Source organism: Adiantum capillus-veneris, chromosome 26, assembly GCF_014529385.1.
Source record: "Adiantum capillus-veneris isolate H3 chromosome 26, ASM1452938v2, whole genome shotgun sequence".
In the NCBI taxonomy this organism is placed as follows: Eukaryota; Viridiplantae; Streptophyta; class Polypodiopsida; order Polypodiales; family Pteridaceae; genus Adiantum; species Adiantum capillus-veneris.
In genome coordinates, this window is record NC_140956.1 from 59,763,569 (window position 1) to 59,777,334 (window position 13,766).

Here is a 13,766-nt window from a genome sequence, read left to right on the forward strand (position 1 = left end):
GTACTTGATCTCCTTCGAGAACATCAGCTTTACGCTAAAGAGAGCAAGTGTACCTTTTGCTCACCGAAGGTCAATTACCTTGGATTTGTCATATCAGGTGAAGGAATTTCAGTTGACCCAGATAAAGTCAAGGACATCGTTGATTGGCCTCAACCATCTACCGTCAGTGAAGTCAGAGGATTTCTTGGGATAACGGGATGGTACACGATTTTTGTCAAGGACTATGCACGTATTGCTGCACCTTTGACGGAACTCCTGAAGAAAGGAATGAGGATCGAATGGAAGGCCGAGCACGAATCTAGCTTTGCTAAGCTAAAAGAGTTCTTGGTCTCAGCTCCTATTTTAAAACTTCCGGACTTCAGTAAGGAATTTCAAGTAGCGACCGATGCCAGCAAATTTTCTCTAGGTGGAGTTCTTACTCAAGAAAGAAGACCAATGGCTTATACTTCGCGAAAGCTGAGGGATCACGAGAAGAATTATCCTACTCATGATTTGGAGCTTTTAGCGGTTATTCACGCGCTGAAGTTATGGAGACATTATCTTCTCGGATGCAAGTTTCAGCTGGTTACATACCACAAGAGCTTAAAGTGGATTTTTACTCAACCTATTCTCAACATGCGACAACGGCGATGGATAGAGCTATTACAAGAATATGACCTCGACATAAAGTATAGACCAAGGAAGGAGAATGCAGTTGTAGATGGTCTTAGCCGAAAATCCTTTCTCGGAGCTATCTTTATTCCAAATAACCCTATCTGGGATAGAATCAAAGAAGCATCTTTGGTAGATCCAGAATACCAACGTATAGTAGCATCAGTCCAGCAAAATAAGATGCCTGAAGCTAAAGATTACTCTCTTATGGGAGGATGTCTTTACTACAGACATAGACTATGTGTACCCAGAGATCCAGCTTTAAAGAAGGACATTTTGTATGAAGCACACGATAGCCCTACATCCGGACATCCAGGCTATGCTAAAACTCTTCATGCTGTCAGGAGGAGTTATTTTTGGTCTGGAATGAAAGGAGACATACTTCGCTATGTGAGGCAATGTCTTTCTTGTCAGAGGATAAAGGTCGAAAGAATCAAGTTACCAGGGCAACTTCAACCTCTTGACATACCCCAGATGAAATGGGAATGCATCAGTATGGATTTTGTTACAGGATTACCTTCTACAGGAGGTTATGATTCTGTTTTTGTGCTTGTTGATATGCTCACAAAAGTGGCTCATCTAATACCCGTGAACTTTCAAAGAAGGGGATAAGGTTTTTGTGAGAGTCCGACCAAAGAAAAGTAACTTATCACTAGGCAGATATAAGAAGCTAAGCCCAAGGTATTGTGGACCATTTGAGATTGTTAAAGTTGTAAGTGACCAAGCCTACAAGCTAAAGTTACCTGCAAACTTGAAGGTTCATGATGTGTTCCACGTCAGCTTACTCAAACCTTATATTCCTAACCCTGATCAATTCTTGGACTCAAATCACATAGTCATGCCAGCACAAGGAGTTCTCGAGCTCCAACTTGACTATGTACTTGAAACGAGGGAAAGGAAGTTACGCAATAGAACAATCACGGAGCATCTAGTAAAGTGGCAGGATTACCCTGAAGAAGATACAACTTGGGAGGACGAACCAACGCTCATAAAAGATTACCCAGACACATTCTTGAGATGAGGACATCTCAAATTTTTCACGTTGGGGAGGTTGTAAGGTCTCTGACCCCGACCAAAAAGAGCACCATGTACCATGTAATGATCATAATAGAAAAAGTTACTATTTTTAGCAGTTTTTTGAATTCAGTGCCATGATGTTTAGAATGTTTTAAAGCTCCCAAATGTGAATTAAAATAATTTTGCAAAAAAATCCAAAAATAGTAAGTTTTGGTCACCCGACCCGTCTAGTTTTGATCGTCTCGAAAAACTACACCCGTAACCCGAATTTGAAAAAAATGCATTTTCGAACCCCAGGGGCTGTTAAATATGGCAGGTACTCGGGCCAGTACGCCTTAGTTAGAGCTCCATATAGCAATTTACGGCATTAAAATCCGACTCGTATGACCCGTTTTAGCTTAAAATCAATTTTTCCAAAAATTGAGCGGGGAGGCACCGGAGCCCGGGACTGTGTGGGAACAGGTCCCAGGCCACTCCAGATCAGCTTTAGCAGCTAGGGGGCGCCCTTTGTCCTTGTTGGAGTCCTGGGAAAGCTGCCAAGCCAGAAACTAAGTCTCAGAGCCAGTTAACCTAGCCAACCTGACACTTGGTGGGTAGGGGAACTGGACTTGCCAATGCAGAGACCGAGTGCTCCTCCAGATGCTTATAGCAGGGCTGATCAATTTTCAGCCTGTAGGAGCCTATTTAAAGGCCAATGCACACACACACACACACACACACACACACACACACACACACACACACATGCTCACACACACACCCACTACACACACACACACACACCTACACACACCTTGGGAAGGTGCTGCCGGTACACACATCCTTTGAAGGAGAAGCAAGGAGGGAGGTGCTGTCGAATTCTCGCCTCAAGAAGCTCGATTAAATCAGAGAATCGAGAGGATTATCAGCCCTCAATCACGGTAACCACGGTTTAATTAATGCTTTCTGCAAATCCTTTTCATTACCATCTAAATTTCTCGTCTATTATGCTTATTCCTAGTCGTAATTCTCTATAATTACTCTCTAATTTCTCTTTAACCATATTCTATTATGTAATCATCACACCATAGCTGAATTATCAGCCATTCATCATCCTTAATTAGTGATTAGTGCATGATTAACAGAATTTTCTCTCTCTAGGTAGCATAGTGATTAATCGATAAGCCGGTAACTGTGTAGATGGATGAAAATCACTTTTTAATTAACAATGTAGCTAAATTAGATCCATTCTCTTATGCATTAAGATGTAATTAAGGTAAAATTAAAGCCGTCATTGAGTCTCTAAGAGTTAATTTTTTCTCACACCTATGCATGAGGTGAACCTGCATCCTCTAATTGCTACGAAGAGATTAATTATGCTTGATTCATCTTTCTGGTAAATCTATTAATGAGACCTTATTATTCTTAATCATCTAAGTCGAGTAATTATCCTTAGGGCCGGTTCCCATAGGAATATGCATCATCCATAATGATTGCTATATGGAAAAATCTAAACCTCTCATGTAGCAGGCATTTGTTTGATGTTGCTAATCTATCATTTGGCTTGTTATGACGCTTGCGGACATTAGCTCTTTTCTCCAAGTTAATTATTTAAAGTAGTGAGTTTAAAATGGTCCCAATTAAGAGGACTCGCTTTGGTGGAGCCCACGACCACGAGCCAAGAACGAACAAGGTGTACGGAAAGGGAAAAGCTCCCATGGACGAACAAATACCGGCCATCTCACGGGCCATTGACGAAGAAATGGAAGAGGTAGGTCATATTTTTTTCAAGTCGTTTGAATTAACATTGCACACGTCTAGTTAGGAATGAACATATCCCCAAAAACATGTTGGAGAAATCCGACGGAAACCTCGGCATTGAACTCATTTGTACATTAAATGATAAAGTAAGAAAGAAATGATTGATGGGTATACTGTTTGCAATAGGAAACAATGTCTACTAAGGAAAATTTATACCGACATGTTTATTTTATTTCCAATGTTGAATCAATCATAACCCCCCTACTGATCACAGGGGGCAGAGTTCCTCGCTAAGGGCTCTTGAATCCACGACTTGTTTTTTATGCGGTGGATACCCACGACTTGCTTTCTATGCGGTGGGAACCCACGTCTTGCTTTCTATGCGGTGGGAGTGTCCATGACATGCTTTCTATGCGGTGGACATACCTAGTTGTATGGGCAACTAGGCGACAACGGGAGGAGTAAACTCTCGTTCGAGGGGGGATGTTGTACCTCCAGAACATTGGAATTTTAATGAATAAGTTTGAGTGGAATTTTTACTAGAATACTGTCTTGGTGTCGTTTGCAATACTGGTTGAAGGGCTGTCTTGACGAACAATGTGATTCGGAATTAATCAAGGAATGTTTATGTTGAACAACCATTGTGGTAGTAATTAGGTCACACAAGGAAGTGTGAGTGTGGAGGTGGAAAGTGGGGGCCTTGGCTCAGGTTGCCAATGCCTATGAGGTGGGTGGTACCGATTGGTCAGGAACTCTCTGTCCCCATAGTGTTTAATTCGATATTAGTAATACTCATTGCCCCTAGAGCAGTGAAATCTCGAGAGTACGTGCCTCTGAAACATGGGGAAAAAGGCACTCGGGAATTCTCTCCTCTTGGAAGGTGGGTCTTGGGATCGCTATATGGTTTAAGTACGCTTCCCCTGCGAGGTGGAGCTAGATCTCATTGCTAGTAGGGTCGAGCTCGACTTACTTTGTGATGAGAGATCGTCCGCTAGTTGAACTCTAAACCACTTTGTTTGATTCCGCTATAGATCTAGTGGCCACCAGGTTCACCATCAGATCTGCTGTTTGATATGGCGGGGTGGGGACCTCACAACAAAAGAGAATGTCAAAACAAAAAAAAGATGAAAACATCAAGGCTATGGTCATATCGTATCATGGGTAATATGAAAGGGTTAATAGATGAGTTAATGGCATTCAATCTTGGATGACCAAATAGGCTATGAATTGTTCTTTGGAATTGTAGTTTTGTGCTTACCATAATTTATATATTTTGTCTAGTGATTGGGATTAATTGTGTGTACAAATCCTCTTGGTTCATAGCAAGATAACTACGCTTACATCAAAAGAAAAGTTATAGTCTATGAGAGGTAGTATGATGGGATCCTGTGATAGAAGTATTTCATTGAGCCTTTTTGGGCCAAAGAGAAACACTATACGTTGTTGAAAGTGTATTTTACAGCTAATCCATACGTTAATTCTAATAGATTGTACAGAGTGAAAGCGATAGAAATTATCATCATGTGGGTTATTCATCTAGGATAGTATGTGAGAAATGTAGATATGAGAGAAGTGAAGAGATGAGAAGTTTCCCTCCCAAGCCCTATTCTTGCCCGTAGGCAATAAGGATACTGCGGGCACAGCACGACATCCACCCCCTCTAAACCTGCACATCCTCCGGTAAGATTAGCCCTCTTGTACATCTTCCTTGCTTTCTTCTTCATCTCACTGGATGATTCGAAAGCTTCATCTTCACTTTGATCTTCACGTGTGTTTTGCTCTTTTGCCTCATCAACAGCTTCTGGATCATTGTCTCCTCTTCTCTTAAACATTTTGATCCTTTTTCCTACAATGGGAATCTTTACTTCTGTACCATCTAGTTCAGAAAAGCTGTAAGTAGCATTTTCATGCACATGCTTTACAACATACGGTCCAAACCATCTTTTTGAGAAATTACGCATGACTGTGTGCTGGTTATCAAGGCTACTATCATACACTAAAACCCAGTCACCTTTGTCAAAATAGCTTTGCTCCTGAGCCGATGTCGCTTGTCAATGTAGTCCTTGTTTTTCAATCGTGCATTTTTGAGTTGTTCTTTTGCAGCCTCAAGCTCTCCAGGTCTTCTCTCTAGTTTCCTTATGCGCAATGCAAGGAGATCTTCCATGTTAAGCCCCTCTTGCCAAGGTAGTACATTCCATGTGGGAATCGGCATCACTGGCTTTTGACCATACATTAGCTCCGCAGGCATGTAGCCAGTTATTACTGAGCTATGTGTTGTACGATCGGCCCATAAAGCATATGGTAACAGTTTTGGCCACTCACCAACTCTTCCTTCACAAGCCTTGGCCAAAGCTTTGATGATAGGAGGATGCCCTCTTTCACTCTTTCCATTGCCTTCAGGGTTGTAAGCTGTAGTAAGAGAAAGCTTGATTCCTAATCTAGAAAAGAACTCCCTTGCTTCTTCGGCATCCAGTTCACCTCTATCTGCAGTGATTTTTGCCACACGACCATAACGGCAAATCACCTCATCAAGAAGGAATTTGCACACAACTTTTGTGGTTTTAGCTCTTAATGCTCTTCCTTCAACCTGGCTAGTTAGGTCCTCTCCCGCAAGAACCAAGTATCTCATCTGCCAGAGTCCTAAAGGCATTGTGACTAGATCCACAACCCATTTATAGTGCATGGCTAGTGGATATGTAGGGTGCAATCCATCACGATGTTGGACATTTGAATACATTTGACAAGTTACACATGACTCTACAAATTGAGATACATCTTTATACATACCCTTCCACCATTATTTTTCTTTCAACTTGGAGAAGATTGCCCACACACCCCTGTGTCCAGCTCATAGACTCTCATGAAACTCTTGCATGAGCTTTACTTGATTCTCTTTTTTACATATAACCCGTTGTGGTGTAGCACCCTTTTGTTTAGGATGCTTCCACAAGTAACCATCCCCCAAAAAGTACCCATATGCTTTCCTGCATATCCTCTTGAATTCTTGTTCAGACCACTCATCCTGTTTTGTTAGAGTACTCAAGTAGCTTCCAATAAGAAGCCAAGCACCTTCATAAAGCTCTTCCAAGAATGATTCAAGTAGATTAGTCATGCAGACATTGTTACCTTTGACATGAGAGATAGAATAGAACTTTGTGCCTACATCATCTCCCTCGTCAATCATTTGTGACTCATCTTTATACCTTGCCCTTGATAGCATATCTGCCACTGTATTGTCTTTACCTGCAATGTGTTTAAACTCGGTATTTAAGGACTTAATGTAGGCAATCCACCGCAACATAGCAATGTCTAGCGTTGAGCGGCTTATAATCATCCCAAGAAGTGGTAGACAATCCGTTTCTACAACCACACATGCACCAATTAGGTACTCTTTCCCACTTTTCAAGGCTGTAACCATACCCCATAACTCTCTCTTTATATGTGGATAGTTTCTTTGGCGAGAACTTAGTACCTTTCCTCCAAATCTTACCACATACCTGTGTCCTTCTTTGTCATCTTGCCCATCCAATCCCTGTAGGACTGGTGTCTACTTGTCGGGGATATATGTTCGAAACTTGAGCCAGGTCAACAACGGGCTTCTGGCTGTGGAAAAATTGAGTGAAAAATTATCGCACCTCACAATACAGCAGCAAATAATTACTCGGTAATACTGTTGACGCACAAAACTTGCTTGAAAATTGGTAACACCGACGAAATTGATCCGCAATCGAGAAGAAGTGTCGTTAATGACACCATTGAATACTGCTAATGAAAATTAAGGAGCTTAAACTCCCATTATAGATCACTCCGGGCCGTTAACGGCTCAGCAGCCCATCAAAAAGAGGTAATTAGACTAATTTGCCTGATGACGAGGAAAATCCTATTGTGTCGATTCTATCTGTTGAATTTGTCTTCAATCAATGTCTATGCCGAAAGTATTTCTTCTCCTATGACTGCTTACAAGCCTTGATGATATCTCCTTGCCTAAGCCGATGAGGAATAGTCTCCTTGGTGAATTGGTTGCAAAGCCTTTGCTTGAGCCTTGCCGAGGTCGATAGAGAGAGAGCTCGAGCCCTTGCATGGATTAGAGATTGAGAGAGAAAGCTCGCCCTGGGGTTAGAGATCAAGGGAGAAAGCTCTTGCTTCTTGCTTCGATGGAGATCAAGGAGCTTCTTGCTTCGATGGAGATCAAGGAGCTTCTTGCTTCGATGGATATCAAGGAGAAAGCTCTTGCCTAGCTTACCCTCTTTCTTAGCTTCCCTCCTTCGTCCTTTTCTTCCTAACTTACATGCAAAAGTGTGTCCTCTCATGCAAAATATTTTGCTATTAATAGCTCTTGCTCCCCTTGCAGTAGCGCCGACATAATTGACGTGGCGCGTGAAACGCTATGATGACATGGCAGTTGAATCCGAAAAGCTGCACGAAAACCGGCAAGACTTGTACCGAATAGGAGCGCCATGCCAAGCTGAGGATTTTTCGCTTCATGGCCGCCCTCATCCAAAGCCTGCAACGGCCTGTGCGAGCCTTGGAAGCCTTGCACCATCTCCTCCACGCTGCCTGCTCTGCCATGCTCGCTTGGCTTTCCCACTAAAACCCTTTTTGGGTGGGTGGCAATTGAGTGGGTGGGCGGCCACTAGCCCCTTAGCTTTGGGCGGCCGGCCTTTTGAGTGAGCGTCCATTTTACTGCACCTTGGGCGAGCATAAGCCCTTGTTGGGCACCACATTTAGCAAACATGCCGACCAAGGTATTGCCAAGCATTGGGCGGCCACATTGGACGGGCATTGGCCCTTTGGTTCTTTTGGGCGGGTGGCCCTTAAAGGGCATCCCATTTGGCATACATATCGATTAAAGCACCGCCAAGCACAACAACTTTCTCCAGTAGCCCTCGATTAACAATATCATCGTGAATTTTGATGCCCTTAAAAAGGTCTTGAATAGTGCCACAAGCGTGCTAGCTAGATGCAAGTATAAGTGATTGCATTTGAACAATGACCCTCGATTTGTATCTGCTTAAGCCATAGCCGTGTTGGCCATTTCCTGCTCTATCAACAACCTCCAATAAATAATATTCTTGTCATGCACAACATATCAACCAAAGTTTTGCTGCATGACATTCCAAAACTCGGTCAAAGTAAAAAAAATCCCATATTACACACTGACTGAGCGGATCAAACTGGTACGGAGCCGGCCCCTAGCGAATCTTTAAAGGCTAATATCTTGGCAACCGGAACTCCGATCACTGATCTGAAAAGACCGACGTGCTCCACAAAGTGAGCACTTCAGGTCTGTGCATTCATTTCCTTTATGTCACCTCAGCTGCAGTTGCCCAATCCGGTACGGATGTGCAATCGACTTAAACTTCAAAGTGCCATAACTTCTTCACAGTAACTCCAATCGACGAGCTGTAAAGACAGGCCGGTAGAGCAATTCAAGCACTACAGTTCTGGATCATAATCTCTCATATGTGGTCACTACAAGCATACTTGAGGCATCTATTGGCCCTTATAAGCCGCATATGGCATACATTAATCATTAAGCTTGACCTGTTATCAAGCCCTGATCACTGCTCACTTAATGTGTAGGCTTCAAAGAAGCTTAGCTTGCCTTTCTCTGTTCTTTTTCTCTACATGGCAGCGGAGCTGCACGACATTCACCCCCTCTGAACCTGCACAACCTCCGGTCTGTGCCAATAGCACTTCAATCTGCATCTGCTATAGGTACCTTAAGCTCCTTCCCATCATCAGATTCACGTAACTAGTAAACTTACGAAAAATGAAATAAGGCTTATACCCTATCATCAATGTCCTAGCTTAATCATTAGATTGTTGTCCATCAAAAATCTCTGAACCACATCTGTCGTATCTTCAAAGCATTCAATCATGGATAACTTGTTTAGTGAACCCGGCCAGACTCAAGTGCTCCAGTTAATGATGCACACGGCTTGACCATTAAGCTCTCCTTAAGGAACCCTGTCAAGCTCAAGTATGCCTTACTCTATCTGCACACGGAATGGCCGTCAAGTCCTTTACTTCAAGTTATGTTAGCAGAACCAATCTCAAAAAAAATGTGAAGATACTTCATCAATTGTCCAAAGAAGTCAGCTGGAAGCTAGCCATGTAAGCTTATTGACCGCATAACAAAAACTCTTTTGACTTAGCATAAATCTAGAGAATCATCAGACTCGTCGTGTGATGCATACATAACATTGTCTTCAGGAGGTTGATCTGTGTTGAAGTCTCCAATATTAATCTCACCATCTCGTTGCTTAAACAACTTAACTCTTTTCCCTGCAATAGGCACCTTGAGCTCAGTGCCATCAAGCTCGCATAACTTGTAGGTCGCATTATTATAAACATGAAGTACAACATATGGTCCAAACCATCGTTTAACCATCTTCCACATAGCAGTGTACTGGTTCTCCAGGCTACTATCATATACAAGGACCCAATCCCCATCTTTAATAGCACAAGGTCGTAGTCTGTGCTTATCATCAAACGCTGCCTTGTTCTTCAACCTTGCTTCCTTAAGCATTACTTTAGCCTGCTCAATATCTTCTTGACGTCTCTCAAGTTGGCGTATGCGCAATGCAAGAAAATCTTCTATAGAGATACCTTCTTCCCATGGCATTATAGTCCAAGAGATAACCGCTTCCTCTATAGGCATAATGGGTTTTTGTCCGTACATTAGCTCAAATGGCATAAAACCTGTAACAGAACTATGTGTAGTTCGATCAGCCCATAAAGCAAATGGTAGGAGTTTAGGCCAATCACCAATATGTCCCTGGCATGCCTTTGCTAAAGCTTTAACAATAGGCTGATGCCCTCTTTCACTTTTACCATTACCTTCTGGATTATATGTTGTAGTGAGAGCCAATTTAATGCCCAAGCGAGCAAAGAAATCCGGAGCTTCATATGCATCTAGCTCTCCTCTATCAGCAGTAATTCTACCAACACATCCATACCTGGAAATAACATCCTCAAGCAAGAACTTGCATACGGAATTGGTAGCTTTGGTACGCAAAGCTCTGCCTTCCACCTGATTAGTAAGATCCTCTCTTGCAAGAACAATATACCACATCTGCCAGACACCTACTGGCATGGTAATCAGGTCCACCACCCACTTGTAGTGCATAGCTAGTGGATAGGTGGGATGCAATCCATCTCGATGTCGCACATTAGAATATTGTTGGCATATTAGGCATGTCTCCACAAACTGAGCCACATCTTTATACATACCTTTCCACTAGTAACGATCCTTAATCTTGACAAAAGTTGCCCAGACCCCTCTACGTCCAGCCCATAAACTTTCATGAAACTCTTTGATAACCTGTTGTTGAGTTGCTTTATCACAAACAACCCGCTGCGGTACTCCTTTAGAGCGTTTTGGCTACTGCCATAAATGGCCATCCTTCAGAAAATAGCCGTAAGCTTTCTTCCTTATCTTTTTGTACTCTTGATCCGTCCACCCTTCATGCTTAGTAAGAGTGCTAAGGTAGCGACCAATCAAAAGCCATTCTCCTTCATAGAACTCTTCAGAAAATACCTCAAAAGCATGAGCAATATTTCCACAATTTGCATGCAGATAAAAAGACGAATAGAACTTCAAGCCAACATCATCACTTGTGGTCAGCATCTCTTCTTCATCTTCAAATCTAGCTCTTGATAACATATCTGCAACAGGATTATCTCTACCTGCAATATGACAAAATTCAGGATTAAGAGATTTAATGTAGGCTATCCATCACAGCATAGCAATATCCGGAGTAGAGAAATTTGCAATCATCCCTATCAGTGGCAAGCAATCTGTCTCTACCATGACTGAAGCTCCAATAAATTATTCTTTATTAGACCTTAGAGCAGTAGCAATGCCCCAAAGTTCTCTCTTAACCTGTGGGTAGCCTCTTTGGCGAGCATTGAGCACTTTTGCTCCAAATCGAACCGCATACCTGTTACCTTCTTCATCATCTTGACCTATAGCCCAGCCAATACCTGTCGGGCTAGTGTCAATTGTTAAGATTACTGGCCTTCCGCATTTGTAGTCAACTTTCCTCAAGGTCGGAGCCTCAAGGAGCATCTTCTTTGATTTCCTCATAGCTCGTGTGTGAACTTCTTCCCAAACAAATCTTTTACCTTTTCTCAACAGTTGATAAAGCACTTCTGCAACATGAGCAAAATGTGGCAGCCAAATAAGATAGAATACACATGCACCCAGAAACCGACGAGCTTCAGTAAAACCGAAGAGCACGTTTCCTTCATCTTTTGAATAGCTTCAACTTTAGCCGGACTTGGCCTTCTACCTTTTGGACTGCACATGTGCCCTACAATTAGAACCTCTTTGGCACCAAAAGTTGATTTTTTCCCTGAAAGTGTTAAGTTAACTTCTTCAAGCCTGGATAAAATAGCATTACAGTCAACAATATGTTGAGCAACAAAATGTCGGCACCCCCTCTGATCTTTTACTTCATCTTTTGAGCCTTCCTCACATCCCTTAATCGGTAGATCATCAATGAAAGGCATAGTAACATGTGGGATAAAGTCCCTTAATACCTTATTCATGCCGTTCATCATATGAGCTACAGAATTAGTAGCACCCTGTGGTAGAGTGCACATCCTTACCAATTCGAGAGGTGTACGCATCGTAGTAAGATCCCTGCTCTCCAAAGCTAACTGAAATTGATCATATCCAGAATAAAGATCACCCATAGAGTAAATTGACCTACCTGCAAAAGCCTCAGCAAATTCATCCACAATTGGGCCGGTACCCACATTACGGATTGTTACCTTGTTAACAGGCTGCATATCCTGTATAAACCTTAAAGTACCATTTTTCTTCTTAACAGTGAACCATCGGCGGTTAGAGTATGGCGCACATGATGGTTCCAAGATTCCCAATTGTATCTTCTCATTAAGCAAATTGATAAGCTTTGGCAAGTGAGCTTTAGGAACTAGAATAGGACGTAAGCTCCATGGCATGTGAGGAACAATGAATATAACCATAGGTGCTACAACACTTGGATCCACACACCCAATCTCACTTGGCTCTAAGGAAAAATCTTTACCATGTTTTTCGAGCATACCTTGAAAACACTTGATTTCCTCTTCATTAAGAAAACCATCTTCTCCCACCTTCAGCTGCTACAATGTCTCTTTAGTAAACTTGTGCCCAATGTTCTTAGGATTTCTGAGCATAGGCTGTCGAGAAGCTTCTTTAATTACTCCATCACTTCCCTCTGGTAGAGGTGTAGCCACAGGTCTCACTTTCTTTGCAACTATCTTGTACTTCGTCTCTACCTGTGCTTCAACTTCTTTATCCAAGTCATCCTCAATATGCATAAGTGCCTTGTATATGTCCATTGAGTGCACTTTAACAACTTTAGTTCCACTTTCTAACATGTTTTGCTTGATATCCTTAAGCTCCGACATAGTATCAACATAAGAGATCTCTTCGAAGATTCCTGATATCACATCATCCGGTTCTAGCACATTACATCCCTGCAAGTCACTTTGAATGCTTGAAACATATTGTTTCTCCCACTTAGTTAAATCATTAAATTTTGTGTAAGATACTGAACCCTCAGATGTCAACCCCAAAAATCGTGAAGAGAAGGTTTCCCTTTGCGAGAAATTCTCCTCACTTGCACCATCATAGTCCCGCTTTATAGTGGCACCCCAAGAAAATCCTGAGCAAATCTTTGTTCTTTAAACTCCTTACGTATCTTTGGCATTGGACGATCACGTAAATTGTCTTTGTTTCTAGCATGATCAACACATACAGTTAGAAATTGAACCGCTTTCTTACCATCCCGGCTTCGAACCCTGGCATAGGCCGAGCCATCATCCAGCACCTTAGTTTCCATCCGCACAGCCGTAATGTAGGGTTGTCCTAGAATCAACGGGTAGGAGGAATGCTCCTGTACAAAAAAGTTTTGCTCATCACAGACATCCCCAATAGTTACCTTAACACTTGCACATGCTCCTTAAAGATCTCCAGGAAGCATTTTGGCAGCTCGAATCCGCCACCCGTGATCTACATCAATAGGCCACTTCCCCCTTTGGTGCAAATTCTTTGCTATGAGATTGATTTCTGACCCATGGTCTATGAGGGCTAAGACCAGCTCCTCAATGTCCCCAAGCTTTACCACTGTTTCTGTCGTTGCTCTTGCCCAATGAGTCCTTGAAAAGTGACTCTTGGGTATAACTTCTTCATCTTCACCGTCATTAAAATGCATGTTTCTTACCTCAGGTATAATCGGGTTGGGAACCACCACAAGCTTTGGCTCTTCTTCTTCTTCAAGATCTACTAAGTACTCTTCATAGTCTTCCATGATTGCTTCAATGTGATGAACCACTTGGCTTTT